This window comes from Anomaloglossus baeobatrachus, chromosome 1, assembly GCF_048569485.1.
Source record: "Anomaloglossus baeobatrachus isolate aAnoBae1 chromosome 1, aAnoBae1.hap1, whole genome shotgun sequence".
Classification (NCBI taxonomy): domain Eukaryota; kingdom Metazoa; phylum Chordata; class Amphibia; order Anura; family Aromobatidae; genus Anomaloglossus; species Anomaloglossus baeobatrachus.
In genome coordinates, this window is record NC_134353.1 from 953941413 (window position 1) to 953956341 (window position 14929).

At 46.2% G+C, this 14929-nt stretch overlaps 1 protein-coding gene and 1 pseudogene across 1 annotated transcript in view; one reads left to right on the forward strand and one right to left on the reverse strand.

The window, feature by feature from the left end:
- Window positions 1–14929, reverse strand: part of LOC142257368 (uncharacterized) — a 560365-nt gene that overhangs the window by 39916 nt on the left and 505520 nt on the right. The window lies entirely within an intron of this gene.
- LOC142303558 (uncharacterized) lies at window positions 2215–8714 on the forward strand (annotated as a pseudogene).

The window sequence follows — 14929 nt, forward strand, 5'->3', positions numbered from 1 at the left end:
ATCTACGCTTCATACGCTGAGAAAGAACCAAGGACAGACAAAGCTTATGTTTTTGCAAGGACAGAGATAAGACGTTGCTTAGCCAAGGACAAGTAAAGTTTATGCTTTTGCTGAGAAATGGAGAAATGGAAAGATACGCTTATGCCGATAATCGAAACTCATGATTATGCATACGACATAGCTACGCCCAAATTAGCTTGATAAAACCTGTATGTTTCAATAAACTTGTGTTCATAGCGCACACTCTTGCCTTAGGTGCAGATACCAGCTTCCGTCTGTATCTCATTGGGGATGAGAGAAGCTGGGTGGGGTGACCGGGACTCCCTCTGCATTTGGTCATCGCTGGCAAGAGTTGTGACCTATTAAGGGGTCAACCTAACATTTCTGGCGCCCAAACAGGGACCCGCGCTTACTCCAGGATCCAGTGGACCGTCTTGCCATCCTGAGGATGAGGTGACCAGACGTGGGGACCAGAAACACCTGGCCAGGTAAGAGTTGAAAGCTTTTCTGCTCTTTTGCTCCCCATCTCTGTCCTCCTCTTTCCTCACCGCTGCAAGAGGGACACTGTGAGTAGAGACTGGGTAATTGGTGGGTCACTACTGAACTCTGAGAGAAAGAACTCTTGCCAGCAGATCTTTTTCTGTGCTTAGTCTTTTTGTCTGCTTTTCTGTGCTTTGCCTTTGTTGTCTGACATAGATCAGAGAAGTTGGTAACATCTGGTTCCTCCAGGCTAAAACTGTTCACCCAGGGCCAGGCCGGATACCTTTGGGTTCCGGAGCGAGTGCAGTGGGACCAGTGCCAGTGCTAAACCCACCTTGGGACGAACCAGATAACCAACTTCATAGGCCCTCACGTCAGTGATTGTTGCTAAGGGAATAGTGTGTCTGTCCTGTCTAATGGATGTGATATTCACCGCCCTAGTGTTAGCTGGAGGAGCCCTGTTTGCCATTTTTCTCGGATATAGAATATATCTCCACTATAAGAAGGGTAACTCAGGACCATTCTCCATACTCAGCCCCCTCTGAACAAAGTTAGGGCTCCACCTTAAATAGGAATACAGAAAAAGGAGTCAGCTTCCAGGTACTTCCAGGATAGGTGAGATTAGTCCAAGGGACGTTCAACGGTCTAAAAGCTGAAGAGAATAGACGAAGAATGGGTCAAGGAATATCAAAGGACAGAGTTGGATGCACCCTGCCGTATCTCATTATTTGCTACCATGTGAAAAGTATAGCCAGTCAGTCCAAGGAGGTCCTTAAAACATTTGGATTGAAGGGAAAGGACCCCAACAAATGGGACAAGATAAAAACTAGCAGAGCAGGAGTAATAGCAGATAAATCATGGACGTATGTGGTCAGAACTCTTTCTGAGATGGCAAAGACAGTCCACGATCAAGTTTGGATATATCATAAAGAATCAGAAACATGGGAAACATGGGAAGAGACTGAGAAATAAGTTAATAAGGATCTTGAGCCTCCCCCGTACCCGTCGACTACTCATACAACGACCCCACAAACAGCAGGACCCCAGGGATGGACCTGCACCAATTGTGGCCAACAAAACCCGAATTGGGGAGAAACATGCCTGGCCTGTGGAGCCCCACATTATAAACAAGCCACAGCACCAACGCCTCTTTATCCTGTAGTGGAAAGAAGAATCCTCATAACACCACCTGTCGACCCAGCACATCCAAATGATCCCAGAGATGCAGTCCCCCGTGCGTATGAGGTATACGTACCCTGGACGCCTGCCAAACAGATGGCTTTCCTACAGAATGCCCCTGACCTGAATTGAAACCCTGTCAGTTTTTCACGTTACTTGGACCAAATACAGGTCTCTTACCGGAGCACTTGGTTGGACATGGAGGGTTTATGTAGAGTCAAAATGTCCCCTGAAATGTATGCCAAACTTACTGCCCATCTGACAGGGCATGTTCCGGACGATACCCATACTGTGGTATCTGGCCAGGATTTCATGAAAAGACTCAATCTTTTCTGCGCCCAGGAGTAAAGAACTAAGGGCACAATGGGACCAGTACACCAAGGTCCTGTGGAGAATGTCAGTTCCTTTTACTATAGATTGATGCAGTCATTCGCAGATAAAGGGCTGGACTTACAAGCCAGCGCGATACGTCGCCTCATTGTAAGATCCTTCATGGATGGAATACATGCACCTCTGGCAGATAGGTTGAAAGCGTGCTGTCCCGAATGGAGGAACATGGAGGACATAGATCTTCTAGTCAACAAAGCAAGTGGTTTAGAAACTGACGCAAAGGATAAAAGGACCAAGAAAGTCGTCATAGCGGCAGTGGACGGTCACAAGAAGAAAGGGACCGACCTGCTACTATTGTGGGATAAAAGGACACGTGATCAGAGACTGTAGAAAGAATTTTATATTCAAGGATATTCAAAACCAACCCGAGAGTCAGGAAGAAAAGACTGCCTGACTTTGGGCAGCACGGGATAGGGATGCCAGAGGTCCGTTTATACACGTCCCCCTTCAAATTGGTAACAAGGAAATAAGGGCTCTGGTGGACTCGGGCGCCTCACGCTACATACTCCACAGGGACCTGATACCTGAAGACTCTATCTCGCCCGAGTCTACTATAGTCTCCGGTTTTGATGGACAAGCCCAGATAATCCCAGTAACACATCCATTAAAGGTGAAACTGGCACCACACATATTTGTGTCCAGATTTTTAGTGTCCCCACGACAGTCTACAGCCCTAATGGGAGCAGATGTACTATCAAGATTACAAGCTCAAATTGTCTACAACGAAGATGGCTCTGCTGTCCTGCGAATTCCAGAAGATATTCCAGAAGAAGTCCTGTGCACCATTCAGATGATCGAAGATCGACTGGAATTTGATGCCACACAGGAAGCAAACACGGACCCGGTACTTCTCAAAGTTCCCGCAAAACTCTGGTCCACATCGAAAACTGACCTCAGCACACTACCCGTGCCCCCCGTAAAAGTTTCAGTCAAACTTGGAATTACATCACCACAGCTAAGACAATATCCTCTTAACGCTCAACAGGAAGCCGCCCTGGATCACCAAATAAAAGAACTAGTGAAGTCAGGAGCTCTGAAGTCTCAATACAATACTCCGCTATTTCCTGTCAAGAAAACACAAGTGAAAAAAGGTGACCCAATCACGTACCGCATGGTATGCGATTTGAGTGCATTAAACTCAATACTGGAGCCCCACACTCCCGTTGTTCCCAACCCACATACTCTACTCACACAGGTACCGGCTACTTCTACCCATTACACAGTCATAGATCTTACCAACGCTTTTTCTCGGTACTATTGGATCCAGCATGTCAAGACCTCTTTGCATTCACACATAAACAAAACCAATACACATGGAAAAGACTGCCACAAGGGATGCAGCATTCCCCTACTCTATATACTCAGGCTATGAGTAGTGTCCTTCAAGGCTGGCAGCCCCCTGACCACTGTGTCCTTCTCCAATATGTGGATGACCTACTACTTTGCTGTCCAAACGAAGAAGAATGTAAAAAAGCTTCAATAAGCCTTCTAATCTTCCTAGCAGAATCAGGATACAAAGCGAGTAAGGACAAGTTACAATTCTGCAAGACAAAGGTCACTTTCCTAGGTCATTGTCTCTCTGCAGGACAAAAACATCTCAGCCCGGACAGACAAGAAGTAATCAGGAAAGCAAGCATCCCTGGGAACCTCAAACAACTCAGAGGATTTTTAGGACTAATATCATTCTGCAGACCAGGGCTGTGGAGTCGGTAAGCCAAACCTTCGACTCCGACTCCGACTCCTCAAATTCTCTTGCACCGACTCCGACTCCGGCTCCGACTCCGACTCCGGCTCCGACTCCGGCTCCTACATATATTGCTTATAGTTAGGTGAAAAATTTATTGTAGTACATGAATATGTGTATGTGAACATCAGACATTTAATAATTTTTATGATACAATAATCAAGATATTTGGATAGAACATAAAATATATTTATTGGAATACAACTTTAGAACACAAAAAACTGTAATAAATTGTAAATATGTAATACTATATGTAATATACAGTAGATTACATATATATCTTGTGTGTGTATATACACTGTGTGTGTGTATATATATATATATATATATATATATATATATATATATATATATATATATATATATATATATATTACATATTTACAATTTATTAGTTTTTTGTGTTCTAAAGTTGTATTCCAATAAATATTTTATGTTCTATCCAAATATCTTGATTATTGTATCATAAAAACAATTAAATGTCTGATGTTCACATTGTACTACAATAAATGTTTCACTTAAATATAAGCATTATACTAAATGTTATTATTTAGTAAAATATTCAGCACATTCTGCATTGCACTCCTGTCCCCAATTTATTATATATTTTAGGAGTCGGAGTCGGTGCATTTTATACCGACTCCGACTCCACCAAAATGAGCTCCGACTCCGACTCCGACTCCACGACTCCGACTCCACAGCCCTGCTGCAGACAATGGATTCCCAATGCGTCACTACCCATGCAACCATTATATGATTGCACCAAGAATGTTCCATTCTTCCTTACGGAAGAAGCTCGACAAAGCTTCCAGCAGCTCAAGAAACTAGTGATTGATGCTCCGGCTTTGGCACTGCCAAACTACGATCTCAACTTTTACCTGTTCGTGGCAGAACTTCAAGGATTTGCCGTAGGAGTACTCACCCAGAAGACAGAAAAACATCATATAATCGGGTACTACTCCTCTCAACTTGACGTCACCAGAGCAGCACCAACCTGTGTCCGTGCTGTTACAGCAGTTTCAAACATACTGCAGAAAGCATCCGAAATCTCACTCGATTTCCCAACCACCATCCTTACCAGCCATGATATCTATGCTGTTCTCAGCCAAATGCAGCTCAAACACCTCTCCATGGCTAGACAAGTCAGACTTCAATGTGCGCTATTGCTACCCCCAAACATCTCATTCGCTCGAGTTACAAGCCTAAACCTTGCTGATCTTCTGATCTTCACAAGTTTAGAAGGGGGGACAGAGGAAGAGAGTGACAAACGTACCAGCGCACCATTTGACCAAGATTGTCAAGAACTCATCCAACATGAGGCGAAGCCCCTGCACAATATTCAAACAACACCACTTACAAATCCAGACTTCGAACCTTTTGTGGATGGTAGCAGATTTGCCGACGAAACAGGCAAATTCCACACCAGATTTGCGGTTGTAACCCCACATGAAGTCATAACCAAGCAACCACTACCTCTGCACATATCTGCTAGGGGAAATCAGTTGGCCGACCAACAGCAAAACAAGCAGCCTTACTCTCTTTGAAGGAGACGGAAACAGGGTCAACGACGGAGGAAGAAACGCAGAACCTCTCTGAGACACAGGAAAATGCCTCTGAGGTAGAAAAGGCCGGATGGCAGGCCAAGGGGGCACAAAAAGTGGAGGGGATTTGGCGCCTAAACGGACTTTCCGTCCTGCCACGCAGTTGGTTCCCTGCCATTTTCCAAATACTCCACTACCCTATGCACGGTAGCACAAATTCAATCATGAACCAGATGCAACCTCATTGGCTAGCCCCCGGGTTCAAACAATACGCCTCCCAGAGAATAAAAGCTTGTCACATCTGTCAACAGCACAATCCAGGCCAACTAACAAAAACCCCGCAAAGACACATGCCAAAGATGTTTGCCCCATTCCAAAGAGTACAAATAGATTACATCCAACTGGCAACACATGGCATTTACGAATTTGTACTCGTCTGTGTAGACCTCTTCTCCGGATGGCCAGAGACCTATCCTGTCAGTTCAGCCACAGCCAAAATCACAGCAAAGAAATTAGCCTGTGAGCTGGTACCCCGGTTTGGACTCCACGAAGTTATAGAGTCAGACCGAGGTACCCATTTTACTGGACAAATTTTCCAGAATACCTGTTCCCTGTTAGGCATTCAGTCAGCCTTAAGGTCCAGTCACACTAAGCAACTTACCAGCGATCCCAACAACGATAGGGATCGCTGGTAAGTTGCTAGGAGGTTGCTGGTGAGCTGTCACACTGCGACGCTCCAGCGATCCCACCAGCAACCTGACCTGGCAGGGATCGCTGGAGCGTGGCTACACGAGTTGCTGGTGAGCTCACCAGCAACCAGTGACCAGCCCCCAGTCTCCTAGTTACAGCACACATCAGGTTAATTAACCCGATGTGTGCTGCAGCTAAATGTGCACAGAGCAGGGAGCAGCGCACAATGCTTAGCGCTGGCTCCTTGCTCTCCTAGTTACAGCACACATCGGGTTAATTACCTGATGTGTGCTGCAGCTAAATGTGCACAGAGCAGGGAGCAGCGCTCAATGCTTAGTGCTGACTCCTTGCTCTCCTAGTTACAGCACACATCGGGTTAATTACCTGATGTGTGCTGCAGCTACATGTGCACAGAGCAGGAGCCGGCACTGACAGTGAGAGCGGAGGAGGCTGGTATCAAAGGTAAATATCGGGTAACCAAGGACAGGGCTTCTTGGTTACCCGATGTTTACATTGGTTACCAGCCTCAGCAGAAGCTGGCTCCCTGCTCACTGCACATTAGTTGTTGCTGTCTCGCTGTCACACACAGCGATCTGTGCTTCACAGCAGGACAGCAACAACTAAAAAATGGCCCAGGACATTCAGCAACAACCAACGACCTCACAGCAGGGGCCAGGTTGTTGCTGGATGTCACACACAGCAACATCGCTAGCAACATCACAAAAGTTGTTCGTTACCAGCGATGTTGCTAGCGATGTTGCTTAGTGTGACGGGGCCTTTACACACACCTTACCACCCACAGTCATCAGGGAAAGTGGAAAGGTTAAATGGAACTCTAAAGCTCAAACTAGCCAACGCAGTGGAGGAGACTGGTAGACCTTGGACAGAATGTCTCCCCATAGCTCTTTACTCTATAAGGACCACCCCGCAGGGAAAGCACAGGCTCTCACCATTCGAAATACTTTTTGGAAGTGCCCCCAGATTAGGAGACTACTTCCCGCAGGAATTACACCTGCAATGTGATAGCCTAACATCTTATGTTGTCTCCCTGCAGCATAAACTAACTGAAACCTACCAAAGGGTCTATTCTTCTCTACCCGATCCAGATGTCATTCCAGGAACCCACTCCCTAAAACCTGGTGACCGGGTCTACCTGAAGAAACACGTGAGAAAGACCCTCGAGCCATGATTCGAAGGACCTTTGACTGTCCAGCTGACCACACCGACCTCCGTCAAACTAGAGGGAAGATCGACATGGGTCCATGCCAGTCACTGCAAGAAGGCCTAATACTGCTGGATATGTACACACGCACCTGTGACAGCCTCCTCCATGCCTTACTTAGCTATACCAGTACCGATAAACGAAGTGTTCCAATGGGGAGGCTGTTTCAATAGACTATCAGTTAATGACACAGAGTATCAAAAATTGTGGAACACTAGTGTACCCATACCAATAGTAGGATGGGTAGATTTCCCCTGGTGGCAAGGCAACCTTACTACCGGCCTTCCCGGAAACCAACAATATTAAGCCTTTAAAGGAAACAGCTGGGTACCCCGTAATTTCACAAAAACACCTATCATGGGCAATATTCCGATGGAGGGAATTAAAATAAGTTTTGGACGAACCTCTGACAGTACAGATGCATTTAAACCCTTGTTGTTTGAGAGACATCTGCATGACCACAGGTGGGCATACAACTAATTGTTTCCAGAAGGCACAAATGATAGTTGTTATTCCAAACCCGGAAATTTATGGTGCAATGATTCTGACCCATATGTGCCTGGCCGGGAAACCTGTGGTGAACAGTCTGCAGGGTATTGTAGTCCCCTAGGCCAACTTCTCGGATGGTGTATGCTGAGAAACATGTCAGCTTTTATAGATATAGTGCATAGACTAATACTACAACATTCTGCCATCTGGGATCTCCCAGCGCAAACCTACTGGATTTGTGGCTACAACGCCTATAAATGGCTCCCAGTAGGAGTAAATGGCACCTGCACCCTAGCCCGTTTGAGGCCTGCCACTTTCATTATTCATACTACTGATATACCGGCAGGAAAAATGCCTCTCCACCTACTGGTAAAGAGAGTGGCAGATAACAAAGACAGGCCTAGTGGCCGACCCCCATGTAATTCAAATGAGCCACGCCAACAAACTTTTCAGCACCCTTTTCCTCTACCCTATGGTAATGCAGATGTATGATAAGTTGGTGGAAAGCACCGACTATCTTGATGATCATATTTTCGAGGTTCTCCAAGCAGCAAATAGTACCATTGTCATACAGAGACAATTAATCATTGTAACCAACCAACATACTTTGGTACTGGATTACCTCACTGCAGCCCAAGGGGAGATGTGCCAAGTAATAGGTCCCAGCTGTTGTCACTACATAGACCCAAAAGGAACCTTAAAACCGGAAGCCAGCCTAACTGAGATACAAAAGTTGAGAAAAAAACATGATGAGGAGGTACTCAGGAGCTCGGATGCATGGTGGAGCAATACATTTTCAATGTTTAACCCCGCCAATTGGTTTACGGGAATAGGAGGATGGTTAATGGGGATACTGCAATCAGTATTCCAAGTGCTACTCTGTCTATTAGTGGCCTATGTAGTGTTTAAATTGTTAATGGTTCTGTTTTCCTGCTGCGTGAAGAAATGCAAATATAATGATTATTCAGCACCAATATGAAGTTGCTAACATACTTTTTTTCTCTGCTCTTTCCTATAGAATCACCTTGGCGTATTATGATGTGACTCTTGTCGGGAGGTATACAGGCTCAGTACCCGGAGGATGGATGTGGATTTGAAGACTTCACACCCCCAGGCAACCCGCGGCTTGAACAGCATCCGGTGACCAGCCTGCTATTCCAGATTCTCGATAGGATCCAGTCCCATCACGCATGCCAAAGGGGGGATTGTGAGGAAAGAGTTAACTAAAATTGAATAGATAGATACCCACGCTGCTGCAAAGAGCACAAACAGACTCATCTACGCTTCATACGCTGAGAAAGAACCAAGGACAGACAAAGCTTATGTTTTTGCAAGGACAGAGATAAGACTTTTGCGTAGCCAAGGACAAGTAAAGTTTATGCTTTTGCTGAGATATGGAGAAATGGAAAGTTACGCTTATGCCGAGAATCGAAACTCATAATTATGCATACGACATAGCTACGCCCAAATTAGCGTGATAAAACCTGTATATTTCAATAAACTTGAGTTCAGAGCGCACACTCTTGCCTTATGTGCAGATACCAGCCTCCATCTGTATCTCAATGGGGTTGAGAGAAGCTGTGGGGGGGGGGTGACCGGGACTCCCTCCGCATTTGGTCATCGCTGGCAACAGTTGTGACCTATTAAGGGGTCAACCTAACACTCACGACAGTCGGCATTACCTCCACAATTAAAATACTCGTCCCTGTTTAGAGACACTATAGCAACGTGGAAGATAGTAAGGAAACATTACGAACTCTCACATTGAATCTCTAAATACGTACCTATCTGGAAGAACCCAGAGCTCTTACAAGGGGTTAGTAAACTTTTTGAGGAATGGCGAGTGAAGGGGATCTGTAATGTCTTTCATCTCTTACATCCTAGCAAATTGAGGTGGCTAGAAAGGAAGGAATTGAAGGAGAAGTACCACCTTACACCTAATCAGATAATTCAATTTGACAAGTGAAACACAATGTCCTAAACAATTTGGTGGATGTGTCCCGGGAGGCGATCTGTAACACGTTTGATTGCCTGGTAAAAAACTCGGCCACATCGTTCTTTATATCGTGGCTGTATGGGGCAATGAGAGATCGGTTCATTGGACAACATACGGAGGCTTTCTTTAGGTCTTAGGAAAAGCAGTTTAAGGCTATGTGCACACTAGAAAAATTATTTTTCTTAAGAAATTTCTTGAGTGAAGGATTAGCGCACCTGCGTTAAAAAAACGCACCAATAACGCAGGTGATAACGCATGCGTTATTACTGCGTTTTGGTGCGTTTTTTGCAGGTTGGTCCCTGCGTTTTTTAATGCTTTTAACAGCTACTGTAACAGATAATATATAGAGAGATAATAGATAGATAATAGAGAGATAATAGAGAGATACATAGATAATAGATACATAGATAATAGATACATAGATATATAGAAAATAGATAGATAGAGAGATACATAGATAGATAGAGGGATAGAGAGATACATAGATACATAATAGAGGGATAGATATTCCAGCTTTATTTATGTTTGTGTTCCCCCCCCACAGTATTTATAAATCAGCTGTGACACACTGAGGACACACTGTAGTTCTCGCGGCCGGTAATGTGTTCACATCACCGACCGTGAGAAATGTCCTGGAATTACCTCTGCAGCCTCGCTCAGGGAGCCGCATTCAGCACTCGCTCACTGAACGAGGCTGGGTGGAGAACTGTCAGACGCGGCTGGAGCAGTGCTGGAAGCGCCGCGGGGCATCGGTGTGGATTACGTTGGAGCTGTGTTTGGGGGGGTTAATAAAGTGGAGAAAGAGGGGCCTTTTTGTCTTTTAATCCAAATAAAGGAATTTTTCGGGGCGTGTGTGTGTTTTTACTGTCACTTACAGATTAGTGACGGCGTGTCATAGACACTGCCATTAACTCATTATTACCCTGATTGCCACCGCATCACGGCAACAGGAAGAGTCAGGGACACAGCGGGACTGTCGCATAATGGATGCGACATTCTCGGGGCAGCGGCGGGCTGTTATTCTAGGTTGCGGGAGGCAGGGGTATTAACCCTGGCCCTCGCCCTCCCCAGTCTGAGAATACCGGGCCGCCTCTGAACGGTAAAAATACGGCGGAGCACGCGCTTTTTTTTTTTTTTTTTTTTTTTTTAATATGTACATTAGATTTCTATGTGTCTGTGCATTATATATGTATACTTCCTACACCACTGAAAATGGAGGAACTTCCTCTTCCTCTCCTAGTCACATCACTTCCTTGCAAAACGCAGGGCAGTGATGTACACTGTGTCCCGAAAAACGTGAAATAACGTGGGAATAACACAGGAAAACGCAATGAAACGCACATAACTTGCTACCTGCGTTATTCCCTGCGCTATTTCATGATTACATTACAGTCAATGGAGTGAATAATGCAGTTAGCTGCAGAAAAGAAGTGACTGCTCATTCTTTTTCTTAAAGGGACTATATCGCGTTTTTTTATTTTTTTATTAAAATAAGTGATTCTGAAATGAAGTATTTCTAATTCAAAATGAAATTCGTAGCTTATTTAGTTTTTATGTAATTCTAATTTTACTGTATGCACTGGGGGCCATGTTGGATTTGCTGTGTGTGTAATGACAGTTGCACACTCCTTTATGGCAGCCCCTGTGCATAGAGAACAGTGGTCGCCATCCCACCCTATGTATAACGTTACAGTGGGTGTGTGCTGTGATCTGTACGCGCCCCCTGGGCTGTCCATATCACAGCAAAGGGAAGATTTCAGCGCCATTTTTGTGGAGATTCAATCCATGCTCTTTGCGCCACTTTACACCTGTCAACCGCCGGAATGTAAGTCCGGGCCGCCTCCCCTCCCTCCGTTACCGATCACACAACCCTCCCTCCCTCTGTTCTCACCAGCCCCCGCCCCCTGCCGTTACCGTATGTTATGAAATCACGTCCCTCCGCTGTACCCAGCCCCGTTCTGGCGGCCGCCGGTGTGTGTGTCCTCCCTCTGCTCTCACCAGCCCCCTGCCGTTACCGTCTGTAATGAAACCCCCTCCCTCCCCCAGCTATCCTCAGCCCCGTCCACGTTCGTTCGTGTGTGTGTGTGTGTGTGTGTGTGTGTGTGTGTGTGTGTCAACCCTTCCGCTTGCTACCCTGTGTGTACTGGTGATACTGTCTGCATGGTTGTTTATCTAATCCTCCCCTGTGTGATACTGTGTGCTGAGCTGTGTATGTAATCCTCCCCTGTGTGATACTGTGTGCTGAGCTGTGTATCTAATCCTCCCCTGTGTGATACTGTGTGCTGAGCTGTGTATCTAACCCTCCCCTGTGTGATAATTTGTGCTGAGCTGTGTATCTAATCCTCCCCTGTGTGATACTATGTGCTGAGCTGTGTATCTAATCCTACCCTGTGTGATACTGTGTGTTGAGCTGTGTATCTAATCCTCTCCTGTGTGATACTGTGTGCTGAGCTGTGTATCTAATCCTCTCCTGTGTGATACTGTCTGCTGAGCCGTGTATCTAATCCTCTCCTGTGTGATACTGTGTGCTGAGCTGTGTATGTAATCCTCTCCTGTGTGATACTGTATGCTGAGCTGTGCATCTAATCCTCTCCTGTGTGATACTGTCTGCTGTGCTGTGTATGTAATCCTCTCCTGTGTGATACTGTCTGCACAGCTGTGTATCTAATCCTCTCCTGTGTGATACTGTGTGCTGAGCTGTGTATCTAATCCTATCCTGTGTGATTCTGTCTGCTGAGCTGTATCTAATCCTCATGTGTGATACTGTGTGCTGAGTTGTGTATTTCTCTCCTGTGTGATACTGTCTGCACAGCTGTGTATCTAATCTTACCCTTATCCATCATATAGTGCCAACTACTGAGCCACCATATAGTGCCAACTACTGAGCCACCGTACAGTGCCAACTACTGAGCCACTGTACAGTGCCAACTACAGAGCCACCGTACAGTGCCATCTACAGAGCCACCATACAGTGCCAACTACTGAGCCACCATACAGTGCCAACTACTGAGCCACCGTACAGTGCCAACTACTGAGACACCGTACAGTGCCATCTACAGAGCCACCGTAAAGTGCTAACTACTGAGCCACCGTAAAGTGCCAACTACTGAGCCACCGTACTGTGCCAAGTACTGAGCCACCGTACTGTGCCAAGTACAGAGCCACCGTACAGTGCCAACTACTGAGCCACCGTACAGTGCCAACTACAGACCCACCATACAGTGCCAACTACAGAGCCACCGTACAGTGCCAACTACAGAGCCACCGTACAGTGCCAACTACTGAGCCACCGTACTGTGCCAACTACTGAGCCACCATACTGTGCCAACTACAGAGCCACCGTACAGTGCCAACTACAGAGCCACCGTACAGTGCCAACTACAGAGCCACCGTACAGTGCCAACTACTGAGCCACCATACAGTGCCAACTACTGAGCCACCATACAGTGCCAACTACAGAGCCACCGTACAGTGCCAACTACAGAGCCACCGTACAGTGCCAACTACTGAGCCACCGTACTGTGCCAACTACTGAGCCACCATACTGTGCCAACTACTGAGCCACCGTACTGTTCCAACTACTGAGCCACCGTACTGTGCCAACTAGAGAGACAACTACTGAGCCACCGTTCTGTGCCAACTACTGAGCCACCATACAGTGCTAACTACTAAGCCACCATACAGTTCCATACAGCGTATACTGTATGTGTAACAGTCAGTGTATATATGTGGGTGCGATGACCGCAGTCTGTGTATATATATATATGTGTAACAGTCACTGTATATATGTGTAAGGCTCTGTGCGCACTTGCCGGATCTTGACAGCTGCATGTTTTACTGCGGGATTCCTGCAGCTAAAACAATTGCATGACAATTCTTTTACTCGGGTCCCTGCGGTTTCGAGGGCTGACAGACCAATCACCCGCAGACTGTGGATCGGCAGAGGATTGATCCCCGGTATCTGGCCGGATGCTGCTCCCCATATAAAGTTTATGGGGAATAGAATATGCCCCAAAGGGGTAGGAGCAAGTGCTTCATACTCACCGATGACCGGGCGGCTGTCACACTGCTCTCACGGCGGTGGCTTTTTCCAAAGCCGGCTTATTATTCCATCTCGTATTCACTCCTTCCCTGCTCACCGTTGGCTGTGATTGGTTGCAGGCAGACACACCCCAATGATGAGTGACAGCTGTCTCAGTGCAACCAAACCAATCACAGCCGCCGGTGGGCGGGTCCATAGCGTACAGTAAACCAAAAAAATTATCAAAAACAGCGTGCAGTCCGCCCCAATTTTTCTAACCAGCCAGGTTAAAGCATCACAGCTGGGGGCTGGTATTCTCAGGCTGGGGAGGCCCACGTTATGGGGAGCCCCCCAGCCTAAAAATATCATCCAGCAGCCACCCGTAATTGCCGCATCTATTAGATGTGACAGTGCCGGACTTTTCACGGGTCTTCCCATTGCCGTGATGCGGTGGCAATCGAGGTAATGAAGGAGTTAATGGCAGCAGCCCATAGCTGCCAATAAGTCATAGTTTACTGATGGCAGGCGTCTATATAACACCCCCTCATCACTAAACTGTAACTGAAAGAAAGGCTAGGTTCACACACTGCTTTTTTTTGTATGCTGCTTTTTTGTGCGTTTTTTGTAGCAAAAAACGTACAAAAAAGCACCTGTTGCAAAAAAACGCGGCAACAACGCATGATTTTTTACCGCGTTTTTTTGCTACGTTTTTGCTCACTGCGTTTTTATGCGTTTTTATCATTGAACAATGCCATTAAAGATTGTTTAAAAAATAAAAAAAGATAAAAGGTCTGACATTTCCTTCTTCAATATGTTCTTCATTCTCCACTAGTGTATGCAGGAGAGCAGACAGCTGCAGAACTACAAGGCTCAGCATGCTCCATCCAGGACTGTATGCTGGAGGGACAAGCAGGGGGAGCAGAACTACAAGGCTCAGCATACTCCATCTAATAGTGTATGCAGGAGAGCAGACAGCAGCTGCAGAACTACAAGGCTCAACATGCTTCATCCAATAGTGTATGCAGTAGAGCAGACAGCAGCTGCAGAACTACAAGGCTCAGCATACTCCATCCAGGACTGTATGCAGTAGTTTTTTGCCCCCCAAAAAAATGACATGGGCTTCGCCATATTTTTTATGCTAGCCAGGTACAGCAGGCAGGTACGGGCTGCCACTCAA